At 36.8% G+C, this 20845-nt stretch overlaps 1 pseudogene; it reads right to left on the reverse strand.

The window, feature by feature from the left end:
• The window catches only part of Sult2a1-ps1 (sulfotransferase family 2A member 1, pseudogene 1), a 128264-nt pseudogene that overhangs the window by 48277 nt on the left and 59142 nt on the right, over nt 1-20845 (reverse strand).

Raw genomic sequence — 20845 nt, forward strand, 5'->3', positions numbered from 1 at the left:
TTTCTGTGGCAGGCATCCCAAGAATCTGGCAATTCTCATCTTCTGGGTTCTGCAAAGCTTTTCAGGATTCACCTTCATAACTTCACATGATGACCTTTCTAGGCCTCTATGCCAGATCACCCCTGCCACAAACCTGGCATCAGCAGACTTTCTTAGTCACAAATGAAGATTATGTAACTTCTTTATTCTATCCTTGCCTTAAAAGCTAGAAACATGTACGCAAGGCTGTCAATTTCTTCTGCTTCCTGTGGCTGGAACATAGATGTTATTTACATACTTCTTCACTAGCTTCCTTGTTTTGGTGGTTATCTTCTCTGCCTAAGCTTAGCTGTTCTGGAATTTGCTCTGTAGAAATGGCTGGACTTGATTTAGACATTGGCATGCCTCTACTTTTTGAGGACTGGGATTAAAGTATTGCCATACTTAGAGCTAAACTTTTCTTTATTTTTGTTTCCCAATTCAGAAGCTTAACTCAGTGCATTTCAAATTCTGGAGCAGAATACTTTGCAGCAGACTTTCCTGTCCCCTCTCTCTTGTGGATAGGGCAAATCTTCCTTTTCTATCCTTTCTTTCCCCATTGTTTGCTTTTTCTCGGTCCCCAAATCCAGTATGATTTCATTGTTGATACATAAACCAGACCTTTCAGAAAACAAGTAACACTGCACACAGAACTTTTCTTCTTCCATTGTTCCTTCAGATCTAAAGTACTCAGACTCATCCTCAGTTCTGCAGCAAAACACTGTGTCAGCTTTCCTGCCACCCTGATTTCATCTCCTGTGACTTCCACAGATCTCCCCCTACTAACTTTTCTCACCTGGCTTGTTGCTTTGACCCCCAACCCCAACTCCAGCAGACAGCCCTTTCTAACTAAGGGCTGTTCCTCCCAGGGAAACAAGTGAGAAACAGGAAATTACACACTTTTTCTACTGTTCCTGATATCCAATCATCCCGATCATATGCCCAGCTATCTAGGAGGAAATATGTTGTGGTCTGAAATTTCTTTCTTACCTTGTTCTCAAAGGAACACTGTGACCTCCAAATTTCTTTCCTCAACACGGTCCAGTATCATAAACTCTATCAACTACGGGTCTTTCTTCTGAACACACCATCAGAACTTGTCAAGAAAACAGACAACACAGAGCAATCCCAGTCTCCAAAATCCAGAGAAAAAAACAAAAATCAAGGAAAATATATCATCCAACTGAGGCATATCTGGAAAACAACATCTAAATATATAATAATCCCAAACCCAGATGCCTAGATAACAGCATACAAATACAAACAATAACAACCATGGAAATAAATCTCTATATGAGCCTGGATATTATGTCAGAGCAGGCCCTGAATATTCCACCATTGCTGAAGAACAAACATAGAGAGAAAGACAGACAGACAGACAGACACACACACACACACACGCACACACACACACACACACACACGCACGCACACACACACACACACACAGAGTGAAAGGAAGTGAAAAAAATGATCAAGCCATGAAACTGGGGATAAAATCAATAAAAAACAATGTTTGGAATTCCGGAATGAAAAATTTAGAAATTTGAACAGGAACTGTAGGGCTGACTTTTATGAACAGAATACCAGAGATGAAAGATAGAATCTCAGGAATTGAATATAGGATAACGAAAAAATACATTAGTCAAAAAGTGTCAAATCTACAAACTCCTGACACAAAATATCCAGGAAATCTAGGACAGCATATAAAACCCATATGTAAGAATACTAGATTAGAGGAAAATGAATAAAGTTACCTCAAAGGCCCATAAATATTTTCAATAAAATCATTGAAGAATATTCTCCTAATTTAAGGAAGATGTCTAAAAAAGTATAAGAAGCCCCAAAACACCAAATAGATTGGGCCAGAAAAGAGAGGCCCATGCCACATAACAGTCAAAATGCTAAATATAAAGAACCAAGAAAGAATATTAAAAATTGCAAGTGGAAAAGAAAACGTAACATATGCTGAGTCCTGCATGGCCAGGGAAGGGCAGTGAGTTATAGTCCCGCCCCTGGATCATAAGCAGTAGGCCATGGATCCCCATGAGTGTTGATGAATCTATATGTATGAGGCTTCTTTGTATATAATAATATACATAATTTAATTTATATTCCTCCTTCAAAAAATATTCTTCCTGCCATTGTTAATGACTCCATGATATTATAAACACCTTAAGTCCATGATGCCAGAGTCTGTCTGGTGTTTGTCTGCAAGGTTATAAATGCTCTTACATTCAGGAAAATCCTTAAGAATGTGGGAAATAAAACTAAAAACACCAGTTCAAAAATATGTATTTTCTCAATGATGCAAAATATAAGGATGCAATATGAATTGCATGAGAGTCTTCATGGACCTGAAATAACAAAGGCAACTATAGTAATGAGCCAGCCTGTCAGAAAAATACAAAGTCAGGCATATTTCTGAGCACAAGTTCAGCCTGGGAAAGAGGAAATTTAGGTCCAGGCATCATGGGTATGGTGATTTCAGGGCCATATCCCACTTAGCTAAATGTATTGTTTGTGTTTACAAAAGCAGGGGGACCTATGAGTTCAAATGCTATGTTATAAAAAATGTACTTGCTCTCTTATCTAAAAATCAAGGTTGTTTAGTCAATAAAATGTTGATTCATGGTAGAATCAAAAGGGAATCTAGGGCAGATGATATAATCAGTATGCAAATAAAGGTCTAGAATTTGATCTGAAAGAGATAAGCTGTCTATCGGGAGAGCCATCCCAGATAGAAGACTAGGCTTGCACCCATTATTGACTTTGAATCATTTCTTTGCCATTCCAGAGCACCCCTATCTCAAGACCCCCTCACCAAGATGAAGCTAGTCCATGGCAGCCAGATAAAGTCAGACCTATTAAAACTACACTTGACTTATCAATGGAGACTCTGAGAGACAGAAGGGCCAGGACAGATATGCTGCAGTTTCTAAGTTATCACAGATTCCAGCCCAGACTAATATACCCAGTAAAACTTTCAATCATTGTGGTGGATTGTATATGCTTGACCCAGAGAGTGGCACTGTTAGGAAATTTGGTCTTGTTGGAAAAGCTGTTGCATTGTTGGAGGAAGTGTCACTGTAGGGTTGATATTGAGACTGCCTACCTAGCTTCCTGGAAGACAGTCTTCTCCTGGCTGTGTTGAAATCAAGATGTAGAACTCTGAGATCCTCCTTCAGCAGCACATGTGCCTTCACACTGCCATTCTTCTCTCCACACTGACAGTGGACTCTAAGTCCCTGAAACTGTAAGGCAGTCAAAATTAAATGTCCGTTATAAAAGTTGCCTTGGTCGAGGTGTCTGCTCACAAAAATAAAAACCTATATAAGATAGAAGATGGTACCAGGGACAATGGTATTGATGCAACATGCCTGGCCAGGCTTTGTTTAGAAGAATGTGGATTTGATGACTTTGGTCCTAACATATTCCAACTGCCACAATCGCCATAGATGATGGCCAATTCTAGTATCCAGAAAAGACTTAAAATGGAGGGACCAACTCAGCGACAAGAGATTTAATCCACAAGTGTCATGCCTATAAGAGATGCAGGATAACAATGGACCTGAAATTGGGGGAGATGCAAAGTTTGTGACTGATGTAATGAGAGCAGGAGACACCACCATTGACAAAATAAATGATATTCTGCTGTACTTTAAGACAGGTTCCTAGCATCTGAGAGATTTAATTCCGCAACAGATGGGAACTGACATGGAGACCAACCCCCAGCCAAATATTAGATGGAGCTTGGAAAATTCTGTGAAAGAGGGGGAGGAAGGACTGAAGGATCCAAAGACTCCACAAGAAAACTGACAGAGTCAACTGACCTGGGGCCCATAGTAAGAAAATTTACAAACAGGGACATCCACGGGACAAATCTAGACCCTCTCCACATATGTAATAGTTGCATATCTTGGCCTTAATATGAGACTCCTAACAGAAGTAACATGGGTTGTCTGACTCTGTTTTCTGTACTTGGATGCCTTTCACCTAACTGGGCTTCCTTGGCTAGCAACAATAGGAGATTTGTTGTGTCCTACTGCAACTTGATATCCATGGGAGGCCTCCCATTTTTTTAGGAGAATGGGAGGACTGAAGGATGGGGAGGATGAAAAAGAAAGAAAGATTGGGAGGAGAGGGGGAGGGGTATAAAGTTAAAAATAATTAAATGAATCAAAAATGTGGAAAAGCAGTTTAGTATTTAAAACTTTAAGTGAGGTTTATTGAAGCATAATTTACATGTAGCACACTTTATATTAGCTATGGAGTTTTATGACTTTGGAAAAAGCATATGATTTAATGATTATGCATAATCAAGATTTAGAATGTATCTGAGCAATTGGACTGTTTTAAATGGGAGATAGATTCCAGCAACCCCTCTCTCCCACACACACTCACATGCACACACACACACACACACACACACACACACACACAAACACACACACACACAACACTCTTACTCAAAATTGAAGAAGGGCACTTTGCAAAGTCATATGAGGAGTTTGTTTTGGTGGTCTCAGGGTCATACTGGCTAATTAGTGGTACTAACAAATGTCACTTTGCTGATATACAATTATTGTTGAGGGGAAATTAAAACATTACTCAAAGTTTGAGGGTTTTGGCAAAATATTGATATGTTGGTGCCAAAGAAGAACACACAGGATTCAAAAAGAATACCAAATTTGATTTATTGGGACCTTAGAGAATAACTGATATATTTAGCTCAGGCTAGGATTACAAATAAGAGGACTGATTCCATCCACATTTTGAGAAGGTGTCAGAGGTTTTGTATTTTCTAAATTCTACTGGTTTAATGTCTGATTTCCCTAATTGAATTGATGTGAGAAGAGAAATACAGCACCAGGATGGTATTGGAACCTCCAGGAAGTTTCCTATTTTTTTAACACATTATTTTTTAATATTCAAATTGCAGCCCCTCCCTCCACTTCTTGCAATCCTGCCCTGGCAATATTGCCCTTATAACAACTATTCATTGACAAATGTGTCTTTTTATGTCAGTACCGTACAGGTTGATCAATAGGATAGATTTGAAAAATCCAGAAAGAGACCCACAAGACATTGGTTTTGGACAAGGAAGCCAAAACTATACATTGTAAAAAGAAAAGAATCTCCAACACATGGCATTGTTCAAATTGTATAATTTCATGTAGAAAAGTGAAAATAGACATATATTTTTAGTAGGTTAGCCTAATGCTGCTTGTATTCAAATGTTAAGATTTGTAGTCAGCACATAGCTTCTGGGAACCTGATCCCAGTTAATTCCAATTGGTAGATAAAGATGTCCACAGGCAATAGTTGGGCTGGAGAGACATAGGTGGGGTTTTAGCTTTGCCAGACTTGGGACCTTATAAACAATGTCTCCAGTCCAATGTTTATCATTATATGGATGGTGCCCTATTTCTGATTCAAATATAAATAAGTAAAGATTTTGATGAAGGAAAAAGAACTTGCCTTCCTGGGGATTATAAATCACCCATGAAAAAATACAAAGAGGGAATTCTATTAATTATCTAGAATATGAATAAATTACAAAATGTAACTACAAAAGGTTAGGCTACAAAAGGTACAAATCATAAGAATCTGACTAAATTTCAGAAGTTAATAGGATATATTCACTGGCTGCAGCCTGTTATTGCCTTGGCTACTCAAGAGTTAAATGGTTTTTTTTTTATACATTACAAGGTGCTAAAGATTTAAATAGCCAGAGGAAATTATCAGCTGAGGCTGAGAAGGAGTTAGATCTGCTAGAAAGAAAATTACAGGATAAACATCTAGATTCTATTAATTGAAAAATGGGCCACAGTTTAGTTATCTTACATTCACTCATTCACTACAAGAATTTTTATATATCAGTAAGATTATAAAATATAGATATTTTAGCTCATAAATAGAGGCAGGCATTAAAATCCAATATAAAGAAGGTCTATAAATTGATAGTAGAAGAAAATATGAGACTTCAACACTAATCTGGAATGGATCCAGCTGAAACTGTGGTACCTTTCACTAACATAAAAATTGCCTCATTTTGGGCACAAGATGTATATTGGCAAAGAGTGTGAAGTAATTTCTTGAGAGTTATTAAGAACAGATACTTTTTAAAAAAGTTACTTCAATTCCTAAAAAGAACTAATTGGATTCTCACTCATATAATCAAATGAATTCCAATTTCTAGGTCCCCTACATTTTACACTGATGCAAATAAATCAAAAAAGACAAAATACAAATTAGAAGATGTATGTAAAGTGGCTGAAACTCCCTGTAAGTTGGTTCAGGAGTCTGAATTATATATAACGTTCACAGTGTTGTCAGATTTTCAAGAGACTCTTAGTATAGTAACGGGCTCTCAATATGCAGAAAGGGTTGTTTTACACATAGAGTTGGCTTAACTTATTCATGATGATACTCAATTGACTTCACTATTTACTCAAATTTCACAATATATCAGAAGTAGGAGTCATTCAGTATATATAACACGCATAAGATTTCAGGCAGTTCTTCATGGCCATCTACCAAAAGATAGTAATGAAATTGACCATCTATTGATAGAAAGTATATGAGAGGCTTCAGAGATTAAAAAAAACCCACAATGTTAGCAGCAAAGGCTTAAAGAAAGAATGCTCCATTACTTAGGAACAACCCAAGGAAATTGTGAGGCACTCTCCTACTCATATAACCAAACTGTATTACCTACAGGACGTAACCTTAAATGTATCCAAAGAAATTAAATTAGGCAAATGGATATATTCTATTTTACAGAGTTTGATAAACTGAAATATGTGCCCCATACTACAGACACATTCAGTATATCATTGGACATTTTTTACATATTTGTTAGAATTTATGATCATCATGGGAATACTCATATAAATTAAAATGAACAATGGACCGACATATGCCTCTAATAAGATGAAAGAGATTTTTTACATATTATTAGATAAAACAATTTGCAGCCATTTCACATAAACCTACAAGACAAGAAATTAAAGAAAGATCTAATCAAACTCTAAAGGAGGTGCTTAACAAACAAAAGAGGACAACAAAATGTCCCCGGAGGTAGATCCCATAGTGCTTTATTAAACTTACATATTTTCAATGCTAGTGAACAGAACCTATGGCTACTAAAGAACATTGGAATGTAGAAAAAATCTGGTAAACTAAACCAGCCAGTTTATTTTAAAAATGATGTAACATCAGATTGGGAAATGGGAAATGTGTTGTGCTTGGGGAGATGTTATGCCTATATATTCACAAGGAAAGAAAAAGCCCTGAGTTTCTTCCAAATTGGCAAAAATCATGGATGACAAAAGAAACTTCCTGTAGAACTTTGCTACAGACACGAAGAAAGACATAAACAAGATATACAAGGTAGGTGATGTATATGAGGTAAAATTATATATCTATATCTATATAAATATATATAAATATATACATACACACATATAAATATATATATACATACATACATATATACAAATATATAAATACATACATATATACATATATATATATATATATATATATATATAGAGAGAGAGAGAGAGAGAGAGAGATCAAGGATCAGCTGAGATTTAAATGTCTATATACATAAAATAATACATATGGGAACAAATTTCTCATGACTTGTTATTACATACTATATTTTAAGATGGCATGAATAGAAATTAAATTTTAGTTTGATTATGTGATCAAAATAACCTCTAAGGAAAGACAGTTGGCTTTCTTTATTGATCTTTACTAACTGATATGTACACCCTACACATTCAATATGAATGTCTTTACAGAGCTATGTGTTGTGTATAAGGTTTACATATTGCAGAATCGAAGAAGAGAACAGAGGCCTGACAGGATTTCACACTCTGAAATGCTGAGATTCTCAGACCTTCCATTCCAGCTCCTTGCTGGATTCTACCTCAACTACACTGAAGATGTTTCCTCTAATGACTTGCTTCCAAGACATTTCCCAAGCAGCCTTTCACATGTCAGAATGTCAGCTAAGCTGTGACTTTCTCAACACATAGAGACTGGAAGGAAAATGAGCCCTCCTTCGGCAAAACCAGTTCTCCTACTTCCCTTTGGGCCCACAGAAGGGAATTATTTTCTCCAGTTCAGCTAAAAGCAAACTAAAGAATATCGTTGTTCCAGTCCCTTAGGTTGGGGTAGACAGTTCTTAATATTTTATGAAGTATAGATATGTTGTCATTTTAAGGGATAATTCACAAATGTAGCTTTGGACAGGGAGGATATTAGAGAGCCTAGACTCTGGGATTTCTACCTTTCCTTTCCTCTTCCTATCCTTCCTTCTTACAAAAAGGAAGGAGTGATGAAAGAGAAAAGAGGAGATATAAAATATCATAGAAATTAGAGGAATAAAAAAATAAGGGTAGGTTGTTAAGTTTACTCTTTTGTTAATTAAGGAAATTCATTTCATATTTTCCTCTCTATTGAGATAAAGAAAACTATTATCCATAAAATTCTGTATGATTCTGAAAATTTTCAAGCAACAACTCTCCACAAGTTTTCATTGAGGCTTGGTCTGTCATCCCAATTTACCAAGGCAGCTGAAATTTGGGGGTTTTGGTGAGGGAGGCAGGAGGTACAGGTGGAACTTGGAACCAGTGAATCCTGACTGGTTATCATCGGTGATGGTTCCTATGCATCTGTCCAGAAGTTTCAGATACACCAGAATCCCAAGGCTAGTGTACTGTAGATGTTGTCATGATTGGAATTTCAGGTTACATGAAAAGCATGGAGTTATGAGATCAATGATATTGAGCACTTGGGACTTGGACTATGTGTCCCAGGATCTTGTACAGCTCCCATGCCTAAGGAAAATCCAAGGGTTCGATCAATGGTCTTTCATTAAACAGAGTCCTGCACAGGTCCATCATGCTCAGCATCAGTTGAAGGCATCTATCCCAGAACTTCCATATATATCACTAATCAAGGCACCTGCAAAGGTAAGTGAGCTTCTTAGTAATCTCCATGCCTGGGTGGCTGATTTGATATGCAACCACTTACCACACTTGCATGAAGTTCCAGATTTCATGCAGAAACCGAGGTTTATCAGAAGGACCTGAGGACCTTCAGCCTTCCCCCCTGGAACTCCATCTCCTCTTGACTTCTTTGGTTGACTCACAATTTGGGCTTCGTTTGCATCTTCCATGATTTTCTCTCCTGGGCGTCTCTTGCTGTACACAAAATTTTATAGAGATATCTTACACTGGCAGAAATCTTTGTAATTAATGCAAATTTAAGTTATAATTTTGCATTGGTACAGAATTTATTGATTGATACAGATGTAAGGTTCTCATTGGTGGAAATTTCTTATATTGATACAAAATTTCAAATTAATATTGATACAGGTTGATAGGCATTGTGTCTATGCAACTCCTTTGAGAACACAAGGCTTAGAATAAGAACTGGCATTACAAACGTTTTAGGATAATTAAGTAACAGAATTTAAGGGACATATATTAAACTCATAGTTATATTAGATTCAGATTTAATTATAATAAAGTGTTTTAAGTGTGCTCAAAGAGAAATGACTAAGAATAATTAGGTTAAAGAGTTCATGCCCACAGCTCTCTATAGCGGAATCCTGTGGGGGAGAAAACTGGACTCTTAGAAGTGTGAGCAATTCTGAGAGCTCAGAGGAGACAATTACTTCTGCTCACATTCCTAGCCCAAGTGGAACCCACCTAGAGCCCTGTGTGCTCTCTGGGTACAGGAACCTAAGATCTGTCAGTGACAGGACTGGTCTGGTTTCTGCCTATACCTGGAGCTGAAAGCCAATCACCATGAGTGCTAATACACCTGAGAGAAGATATAAGACCAACTCTTCTGCTCCAAGTGACCCTCCTTGAGGCCTCAGGAAACACATACCTGGGAACAGTCTGGGACTGGACCCTTCCCATTTCTGCCAGCTTCTGGAGCTGACCTGGTACCACAGCACTCTATAGAAAGATATGGCTGAAAGAGAGAGGCCAACAGGAGTGCTGACACACAGGCTTAAAGGATGGTCAAGTGACTGTCAGAGATAGCAAGACAACACCAGAGGCAACCTGAGCAAAAGAAACCAAAATTACTTGTCATAAACAGCACCCAAATATCCCATCAAAACAAATACTGGATATCCAAATACACCAGAAAAGCAATATTTGGATATAAAACAACATCTCATAATGATCATAGAGGACTTTAAGCAAAACATAAATAACCCACTTTAAAACATACAGGACAACACAGGTAAACAAGTTGAAACCCTAAAGAGGAGACACAAAAATCCCTTAAAGACTTACAGCAAAACATAACCAAGCAAGTGAAGGAATTGAACAAATCCATCCAAAATTTAAAAATGGACATAGAATTAATAAAGCAATCCCAAAAAGAGATAACAATGGAGATAGAAAAACTAGTAAAGAGATGAAAGAATCATAGACACAGGCATCACCAACAGAATAAAAGAGATAGAAGAGACAACCTCAGGGGCAGAAGATACCATATAGAATTTTGATACAACTGTCCAAGAAAATGTGAAGCACACTAGGCTCCAAATTAAAAACATCCATGAATTCCAGAGCACAATGAGTACATGAAACCTAAATATAATAGGTATAGATGAGAGGGAAGATTCCCAATATAAAGGGACAGTGAAGATCTTCAACAAAATTATAGAAAAAAATACCCTCACCTAAAGAAAGAGATGGTAACAATCATTCAAGAAGCCTACAGAACTCCAAATAGATTGGACCATAAAAAATTACTCCTGTCACATAATAGTCAAAACACCAAATACATAAAACAAATAAAGACTATTAAATGCAGTAAGGGATAAAGGACAAGTAAAGGCAGGCCAATCAGAATTACAGCAGACTTCTCACCAGAGTCCATGAAAGACAACAGATCCTGAGCAGATGTCATACAGACATTAAGAGAACACAACTGCCAGGCCAGGCCACTGTACCCAGCAAAATATTTAATTACCAAAGATGGAAAAATTAAGATATTCCACGACAAAAACAAATTTACACAATATCCACAAATCTAAGACTACAAACTTAATAGATGGAAATTTCCAACACAAGAAGGAAACATACACACTAGGAAAACAAGAAAGTAATCTCCTTACACAAACCAAAAGAAGATAGCCACACAAACATTATTCCATCTCTAACAGCAAAAATAACAGGAAACAATAATCACTGTTCCTTAATATCTCTTAACATCAATGGATGCATTTTTCCAATATAAAGACATTGACTAACAGACTGGATACAAGAGGAGGACACAGCATTATGCTGCACTCAAGAAACATACCTCACTGACACAAACCTCAGAGTAAAAGGCTAGAAAACAGTTTCCTAAGCAAATGATCAAAAGAAAAGAGTTGGAGGAGCAAATCTAATTTCAAATAAAATTGACTTTCAATGAAAAGTTATCAAAAAAGATAAAGAAGGACACTTCATGTTCATCATAGGAAAAATCTATTAAGATGAATTGTCAATTCTGAATATATATGTGCCATATGCAAGGCCAACTACATTAATAAAAGAAACCTTACTAAAGTTCACAGCACACAGTGCCACTCACACAATAATAGTGGGAGATTTCAATACCCACTCTCATTAATGGACAGATCATAGAAACGCAAACTAAACAGAGACACAAAGAAACTAACAAAAGCTAGGAAAAATGGATTTAACTGATATTTATAGAACATTTCATCCTAAAACAAAAGAATGTACCTTCCTCTAAGCACCTCATGATATCGTCTTCCAAATTGACCATACATTAAGTCACAAAATGGGCCTATACATGTACAAGAAGAGTGAAATAATCTCATTCATCCTATCATATTATCACAGACTAAGGCGGGTCTTCAATAACAATAAATAAACTAAGCACACGTAGACATGGAAATTGAACAATGATCTACTCAATGATAACTTGGTGAAGAATGAAATAAAGGAAGAAGTTAAAGACATTTAAGATTTTAATGTAAATGAAGGCACAATATAAACAAACATGTGGGACACAATGAACGCTGTTCTAAGAGTAAAGCCCATAGCTCTGTGTGCCTCCAAAAAGTATCTGGACAGAGCATACATTAGCAGCTTGACAACATACCTAAAATATCTAGAATAAAAAATGTAAATACCCCCAAGAGGAATATATAGAAAATAATCGAACTCAGGACTGAATCCAACCAAGTAAAACCAAACGAAGTATACAAAAAGTCAACAAAAGCAGGAGCTGGTTCTTACAAAAAAAAATCAACAATATAGAAAAACCTTTACCTGGGAAAATGCAAATCAAAACAACACTGAGATTCTAGTCCACACCAATCAGAATGGGTAAGTTAAAAATTCAAGTGACTTTTAAGCCACATTTAACTTGCCCATCCCCCACTCTGCAGACCCTCCAGGAAAACCTCCCTGACTGTCCGTGGGAAGGTCTATGTAATTTAAACTGTTTTATTTGAGTCTTATTTTCCAGGGATGTTTTCCCCTAATTAAGCCCTGAGGTCTTGACCTAAGCCTTATGATATGGTTGACAAGGGACTTCAGGAATATTTTGGAAGGCAGAAATAAGAAGAGGCTATTTTAAAGACAACTGTGTTCTGCCCCGAGTATTTAAGAAGTAAGCAGAAAATCAAGTTCTACGATGGTAAAGCATGGTGGACCAGACAGGTGTTGCAAATTGGGTCCCACAGGATACAGGCTTTGAGGGTGCATTGTTTGGGTAATTTTAAAAAAAAATTCAAGTGACAAAAGATGCAGGCAAAAATGTGGACAAAGAGGAACACTTCTCCATTGTTGGTGGGATTGTATGCTGGTACAACCACTCTGAAAATCAGTCTGGAGTTTCCTCAGAAAATCAGACATGGTACTACCTGCAGACTCAGCTATACCATTCCCTGGCATATACTCAAATGATGCTCCAACTTACAACACAGATACGTAGTCCTCTATGTTCATAGCATCCTTATTTAGAATAACCAGAAGCTGGAAGGAACCCAAATGTCCTTCAATAGAGTAATGGATACATATAGTGTGGTGCATCTATCCAATGGAATATTATTTATCTATCTATCAAAAACAATGCCTTCATGAAATTCATAGGCAAATGGAAGGAACTAGAAAATATCATCCTTAATGAGGTAACCTAATCACAAGAAACACACATTGTATACACTCAGTGATAAGTGGAAATTATCCCAAAAGCTTAAAGTAGCCAATACACAATCCACAGACCACATGAACTTCATGAAGAAGGATGAGCAAAGTGTGGATGCTTCAGTCCTTCTTAAGTGGACTTAAAGGGGTAACAAAAATATTCATAGGACAAGATATGAAGAAAAAGTTTAGAACAGAGTCTCAAGGAATGGCCATTCAGTATCTAAACACAGACAACAAACCTTAACAATATTGATAAGGCCAAGAAGTGCATGCTGGCAGGAGCCTGATATATGTGTTTCCTGGGAGGCTCAGTCAGAGCAGGACAAATTTAGATAAGGCAAATGCAAGCAGCAATCCATTGAACTAAGAGCAGGGTCCCAATTCCAGGAGTTAGAAAAAGAATTGAAGTAGCTGAAGGGGCTTGCAACTCCATAAGAAAAATAATACCAACCAAGAAGAGCTCCTGGGGACTAAACTACTACCCAAAGTGTACACATAGACAAAGCGATGGCTCCAGCTGCATATTTAGCAGAGGATGGCCTTGTTGGGCCCTGATGGGAAGAGAAGCCTCTGGTCCTGCCAAGGCTGGACTCTACCATTTATAGGGGAATATCAGCACGGGGATGTAGAATAGGTGCCATGTTTACAAAAAAATGGAGGATTAGGATACGATAGGGTGATAACGGATGGGAAACCTGGAAATGGAATAATATTTGAAATATAAATAAAATATTTCTAATAAAAAAGTTCAGATATACTTTTTATAGATAGTCTTAGAAATTGTGAGATCACCACAGAATATGATATTTCAGGCCATTTCTTTACTAAAGATCATTCAACTAGAGACGTGTCTCTTCCTGACAACATCCTTTTCTTGGTATAAAGAAAATTTGGGGATTAATGGAATTGTGCCAGTTATGGGAAGATACCAATTGAACCAAATTCATCTTAATTCATCTACATAAAAAATACTGTCTGGTATAAGGCCCTATTATGCCAAATAGTCGACTGATAGCTCTGACAAAACTGAGTAACAAGTCCATCATAACTCTTCTTTGACAAGTTCTTTCAGATGATCCTGGACCAGAACCCTGAAGACTGATTTTCTAACATTTTGGGAAATGTTCATGCAGTCAGCAATTTTGACAAATTGGTTATTTCAGGTAATGTTTAAGTTGACCAAACATTTGAACAGAGTTGAAGCCTAGATACAGTCTCATGATGCCATGATACAGATTTCAGGGGGTAGTATTCAGGTGGCAATACAAGCCAAAACCAAAATATAACTCAAGTATACAATTATAATCTTTAAGTTAAAAATAGATAGTAGATTTATCGAAATTCACAGATGTGGTTGTCTGAGAGTTAAGTGTATCTTAAACTTTACAATTTGTGTAACTGTAATGGTTAATTTCTATTTATATCTGAGAGAAAAGAGCCTTTTAGATAATCCAAATGGGGGATGTGTTGTGGGTAGCCTTGGTGCTGTTTGTATCCTGATGTTAATTTTGCTTACTCAAGAGGCGCTACCTCAATGAGTAGTAGATCATAGACTAAGGTGATTTTATGTGAACATTCTCCCCATTTTACCTGCTCAAATAAAGGGTGGAGCCTTTGATTGGGCAGTAGAATGGAAAGGTGAGCTGGAGGATTTAGAGAATGGAAGAAGGGTAGGGGGATGAAGAAGAAGGATGAAAGAAGAGGTAGGAGGAAGATGGAGCAGAAACACATGACCTGGAGAAGGTGCAAGTAGCTAGGGATCTCATAGCTGGGAAATAGATTAGTATAGTAGTAGATCAGCCCAATATATAAATGTACAACTTATAAATACAATAATTGAGTTGTGTGTTTTCTTCATGGGCTAATGGGGTTGGGAATTTATTGCAACATGAATTAACAATCATTGGTATTTAAAATCTCTCAACATCAATGTATTTGTCTCCCCAATACAAAGTCACAGGCTAACAGAATGTATTTGAGAACAAGATGCATTAATCAGTTACACAAAAGAAGCACACTTCAGCAACAAAGATATACATTACCTCAGAAAGAAAGGGCTGGGAAAAAGTTTTTCAAGCAAATGCACCCAAGAATCAAGCTGAAACAGCCATTCTAATATGCAACAGAATAGAATCCGAACCAAAATTAATACAGAGATTGAGAAGTACACTTCATAGTCATCAAAGAAAAAAAACACATCAAGATGATATCTCAATTCTGAATATCCATTCCCCAAATATAAGGGCCCACATTTATAATAGAAACATTACCAACAATTAAATCATACATTAAACCACAAATATAATTAGTGGAAGACTTCATCAGCTCATGCTTACCAATGTACAGGTTGTGTAGACAGAAAATAATCAAAGAAATAATCTAACAAATCAAGTGTACCTAACAGATATAGACAGAACAGTTTATTGAAACATGAAAGAATATGTTGTCTTCTCATTCTGTCAAAGAACTTTCTTAAAAATTAACCATACACTAAGTTACAAAGAAAATCTCAACAGATACAAAAAAATTAAAATAACCTCTCATATCAGACCCATGTGCATGAAGGCTGGGCTTCAACAGAAACAGGAGATACAGCAGAAACCCTACAACTCAAGTAGACTGAACACCTCTCTATTGAATGACTAGTAGGTCATGAATGAAAAATAAAGGATATTAAAGAATATCTAGTATTCTTTAAAAAGGAAACCACAACATATCAAAGCTCATGAGAACCAATGAAAGCAGTGCTAGGTGGAAATTTTATAGCACTAAATGCTTTCATAAAGAAATTGATAATGCCTCATGCTAGATATTTAAGATCACACCTGAAAGAACTAAAACGTAAAGAAGCAAATGAACTCAAGAGGAAATGACGGGAGTCAAAAATCAAACTAAAAAATGAAATCAATAAATTAGAAACAAAATGTGCAGTAAAAAAGATCAATGAAGTAAAGAATTGTTTCTTTGAGGAAATTAATAAAATAGACAAGCTCTCAGTCAAATTAACTAAAAGACAGAGAAAGAATATTTAAATTAAAAGCAGAAATTATAAGAGGAACATAACAACAGACACTAAGAAAATACAAAAACTTGTTAAGTCTTACTTAAAAAACCTCCACTTCATAAAAATGGAATATAAAAGTAAAATCAATAATTTTCTTGATAGATAACACTTAGCAAACTTAAGATCAGGTAAACAATTTAAATAGACATATAACCCCTATAGAAACAGAAGTAGTAATAAATCTCTTCTGTGCTAAAAAAGGATACAAGTGTAGGTTGATGTCATTATGCATGTGAACACTGGCACAATTTAGATCAAGGCCATGATTAGGCAGTATAAAATAAGGAGGGGACAAAGGTTTTGTAGAGACGGAGATACGGAAGGAAAATCAAAATGAAGACCGTGAAGGATGACCCAGATCTTGGTGATCCTCAATTGCCAATGTATCTGGGGTGGATTTCTGTAGACAACTTTATCTTATCTGGGTGGACAGTTTTTATCCTTATCAATTGGTTGTAAGTTTATTGTGTGGATGTATTGCACATTGAGTATTAAACATATAAATCTGGCTGTTAGTTTAAGTATGTTGAATCTTGATATTACTGGGTAGCTGGGTCTGGAAGGCTGGCCAGGGCTGGTCAGCATGACTAGCAGTGGGAGGGTAGAGACTGCTGGTGCCAGAAGATAGCTAGCCTAACATGGTATGGTGCTGCACTGAAACCAACCACCTTTGAGATAAATGAAGGTTCTATATGGCCCTATGTTGCCAAAATTAATGCAATTACTTGAGAACAAGATACTTGAGAACAAGAGTATCAAGGGAACAGCATGGAATAGTGAAGAGTGAGGGAACCAGTCATGCACTTTTTTAATTGTACCACAACTCACTAGCTCCAGGAGAGATGGTTTTAGCACAGAATTCTACCAGACTTTCAAAGAAGAGCAATAGTGATACTCTCTCAAATTATTCTACAAAAGAGAAACAGATGGCATACTCCCAAATTCATTTCATGAGTTAACAGTTACCCTGATTCCTACACAACACAAAGACTCCACCAAGAAATAGAATTAGAGACTAATTTCCCTAATAATCATTGATGCAAAAGTACTCAACACAATATTTGCAAAACCACTCAAAGACCATATCAAAACCATAATTGATCATGATCAAGTACTCTACATCCCAGAAATACAGGGATGTTCATCATACAAAATTCCACCAATGTACTCTACAGTATAAACAAACATTGTAGAAAAAAATATATGATCACCTCATTAGATGTTGAAAATCTTTTGAAAAAATCCAACATCCCTTCTTCATCTTAAATGTCTTAGGGTTATCAGTGATACAAGGCACATACTTAAACAAAATGAAGATAATATACAGCTGGTCAATAGCCATCATCAAATTAAATGGAGAGAAAACTTAAGCAATTCCACTAAAATCAGATACAAGATAAAGCTATCTATGCTCTACATATTTATTCAATGTAGTACTCAAATTCCTTGATATAGCAATAAGACAACAAGGTGATGCAATTTGGAAAGCAAAGAGTCAAAATATCACTATTTAAAAATAATATGAAGATAGTATACTTAAGTATCCCTAAAACATTATCAGGGAGCTCATACAGCTGATAAACATCTTCAGCAAAGGGGCTGGATATAAAATTAGCATCAAAAAATCAGTAACCCTTCTTTACACAAAAGTTAAATGAGCTGAGAAAGAAGTTAGGTAACAATAAAACTCACAACAGCCACAAATAATATAAAACATCTTGGTGTAACTCTAACCAAGGAAGTGAAAGGTATGTATGATAATAACTTCAGCTGTCTGCCAAGAAATTGAAGAAATCCAAAGATGACATAGTCTACCATGCTCAGGTATCAGTAGTATTAACATAGTAAAAATGGCCATCTTACCAATAGCAATCTACGTATTTACTGTGATTCCCATCAAAATTCCAACACAGTTCTTCACACACCTTGAAAGGATAATTCTTGACTCTATGTGCTAAAAGAAAAGAATCAGAATAGCTAAACCATCATGTACAATTAAAGAATTTCTGGACATATCACCTGCTTTCAGTGTTCATTACAGAGGACTAGTAATAAAAACCACATGGCACTACATAAAAACAGACAAGTAATTCAGTGAATTAGAATAAGTTGTTTACCCAGAAGTAAACCTACACAGAGACAGATACTAGGTTTTTGACATAGAATCCAAAACGATACAATGGAAAAATGAAAGCATCTTCAAGAAAATGATTCTGGTATAAGCAGAAGTCTGTATGTAGGACAATGCAAGTAGACCTATAACTAGCACCCCACACAAAATGCATATCCAAGTGGATCAAAGGCCTCAATGTAAAACTGAATACACTACATCTGATAGAAAAGAATTTGGGGAAATGCCTTGAACACATTGGCATAGGAGAGGACTTCTTCAACCTACACCAACATCGCAGTCACTAATATCAACAATTAATAGATGGAACCCCATGAAATCAGAAAAGTTTCTATTAGGCATAGAACGGCATCAAAGGGACAAATTGGCAGCCTACTGAATAAGAAAATATCTTCATCAACCCTATATCTGGCAAAGAGTTTATATCCAAAATACATAAAGTACTCAAGAATTAGATATCAACAAACCACATAAGCAAATTTAAAAAATGGTGTACCTATATAAACACATTATTTCTATAGAGGAATCTCAGAAGACACTTAAAGAAATGTTCAACATCATCAAGAAAATGCAAATCAAAAGAATCCTGAGATTCCATTTTACACTCATTAGAATTGCAAAGTTCAAAAACTCCGGGATAGCTCATGCTTGTATGGAAGTAGCAAAGGGAACATTTCTTCATTGCTTTGAAAACTGCAAAATTCTAATACCACTTTGAAAATCAATTTACCAGCTTTTAGAAATTTCAGAATAATTCTGTCTCAAGATGGAGTTTCACCACTCCTGGGCATATACCCAAAAGATGCTCCATCATATGACAAGAATATTTGTTCAATTATAGATGCATTATTTCATAATAGCCAGAAAGTCAAAACAATTTAGATGTCTTTCAATAGAAGAATGGATAAGAAATAATGTGGTACATTTAAACAATGGAATGCTATTTAGCTCTTAAGGACAAGCACATTATGCAATTTACATGCAAATATATGTAACCGAAGATCATCCTAAGTGAGGTAATCCAGACTCAGAAAGACCAAAGTACTATGTACTTTCTTATAAGTGGATTCTGATCATAAAGTTCAGGATAACAGTGTTACACAGATTCCCAAAAAAGCTAATTAACAGGAAGGACTCAAGAAAGGATGCTGGATTCTCAGAGAGAAGGGGAAATAAAAGAGACATAAAAAGTGGATGGAAAGAGGAAAGTGTTTGGGGGAGGAGATGGGGCTTAGGTTTGCAGAAGAAATTAGTATGGGGAGTCTAGGGTCTGAGGTAGAGAGAAACTCAAGAAACTCAAGACGGATGGTCAAAATGTGAATGCTTCACTCCTTCTCTAAAAGGGGAACAAGAATACCCTTGGCAGGGAATAGAGAGGCAAAGATTAAAACAGACACAGAAGGAAGACCCATTCAGAGCCTGCCCCACATGTGGCCCATACATATACAGCCACCCAATTAGACAAGATGGATGAAGCAAAGAAGTGCAGGCCGACAGGAGCCGGATGTAGATCGCTCCTGAGAGACCCAGCCAGAATACAGCAAATACAGAGGCGAATGCCAGCAGCAAACCAGTGAACTGAGAATAGGACCCCCGTTGAAGGTATCAGAGAAAGAACTGGAAGAGCTTGAAGGGGCTCGAGACCCCACATGTACAACAATGCCAAGCAACCAGAGCTTCCAGGGACTAAGCCACTACCTAAAGACTATACATGGACTGACTCTGGACTCTGACCTCATAGGTAGCAATGAATATCCTAGTAAGAGCACCAGTGGAAGGGGAAGCCCTGGGTCCTAATAAGACTGAACCCCCAGTGAACTAGACTGTTGGGGGGAGGGCGGCAATGGGGGGAGGGTTGGGAGGGGAACACCCATAAGGAAGGGGAGGGGGGAGGGGGATGTTTGCCCAGAAACCGGGAAAGGGAATAACACTCGAAATGTATATAAGAAATACTCAAGTTAATAAAAAAAAAAAGAAATCCATGACATGATTGGTTTAGTAAGTAGTACTCCATTATGTAAGTGTACTACATTTTCTGTATCCATTCATCTGTTCAAAGACATCTTGGTTCTTTACAGCTTCTAGATATTATAAATAAGGCTGCTATGAACATAGTGGAGAATGTGTTCTTGTTATATATTGGAACATCTTTTGGGTATATGCCCAGGAGTAGTTTAGCTGGACCTTCATGTAGTACTATGTCCAATTTTCTGAGGAACCACCAAATTGATTTCCAGAGTGTTTTTACCAGCTTGTACTCCCACCAGCAATGGTGGAGTGTTCCTATTTCTCCAGATCCTCACCAGCATGTACTGCCACATAAAGTTTTGACCTTAGCCATCTTGACTGATGTGAGGTGGAATCTCAGGGTTGCTTTGATTTGCATTTCCCGGATGGCAAAGTATATTGGAGATGTCATTTGTG

The sequence above is a fragment of the Rattus norvegicus genome, chromosome 1 (assembly GCF_036323735.1).
Source record: "Rattus norvegicus strain BN/NHsdMcwi chromosome 1, GRCr8, whole genome shotgun sequence".
In the NCBI taxonomy this organism is placed as follows: domain Eukaryota; kingdom Metazoa; phylum Chordata; class Mammalia; order Rodentia; family Muridae; genus Rattus; species Rattus norvegicus.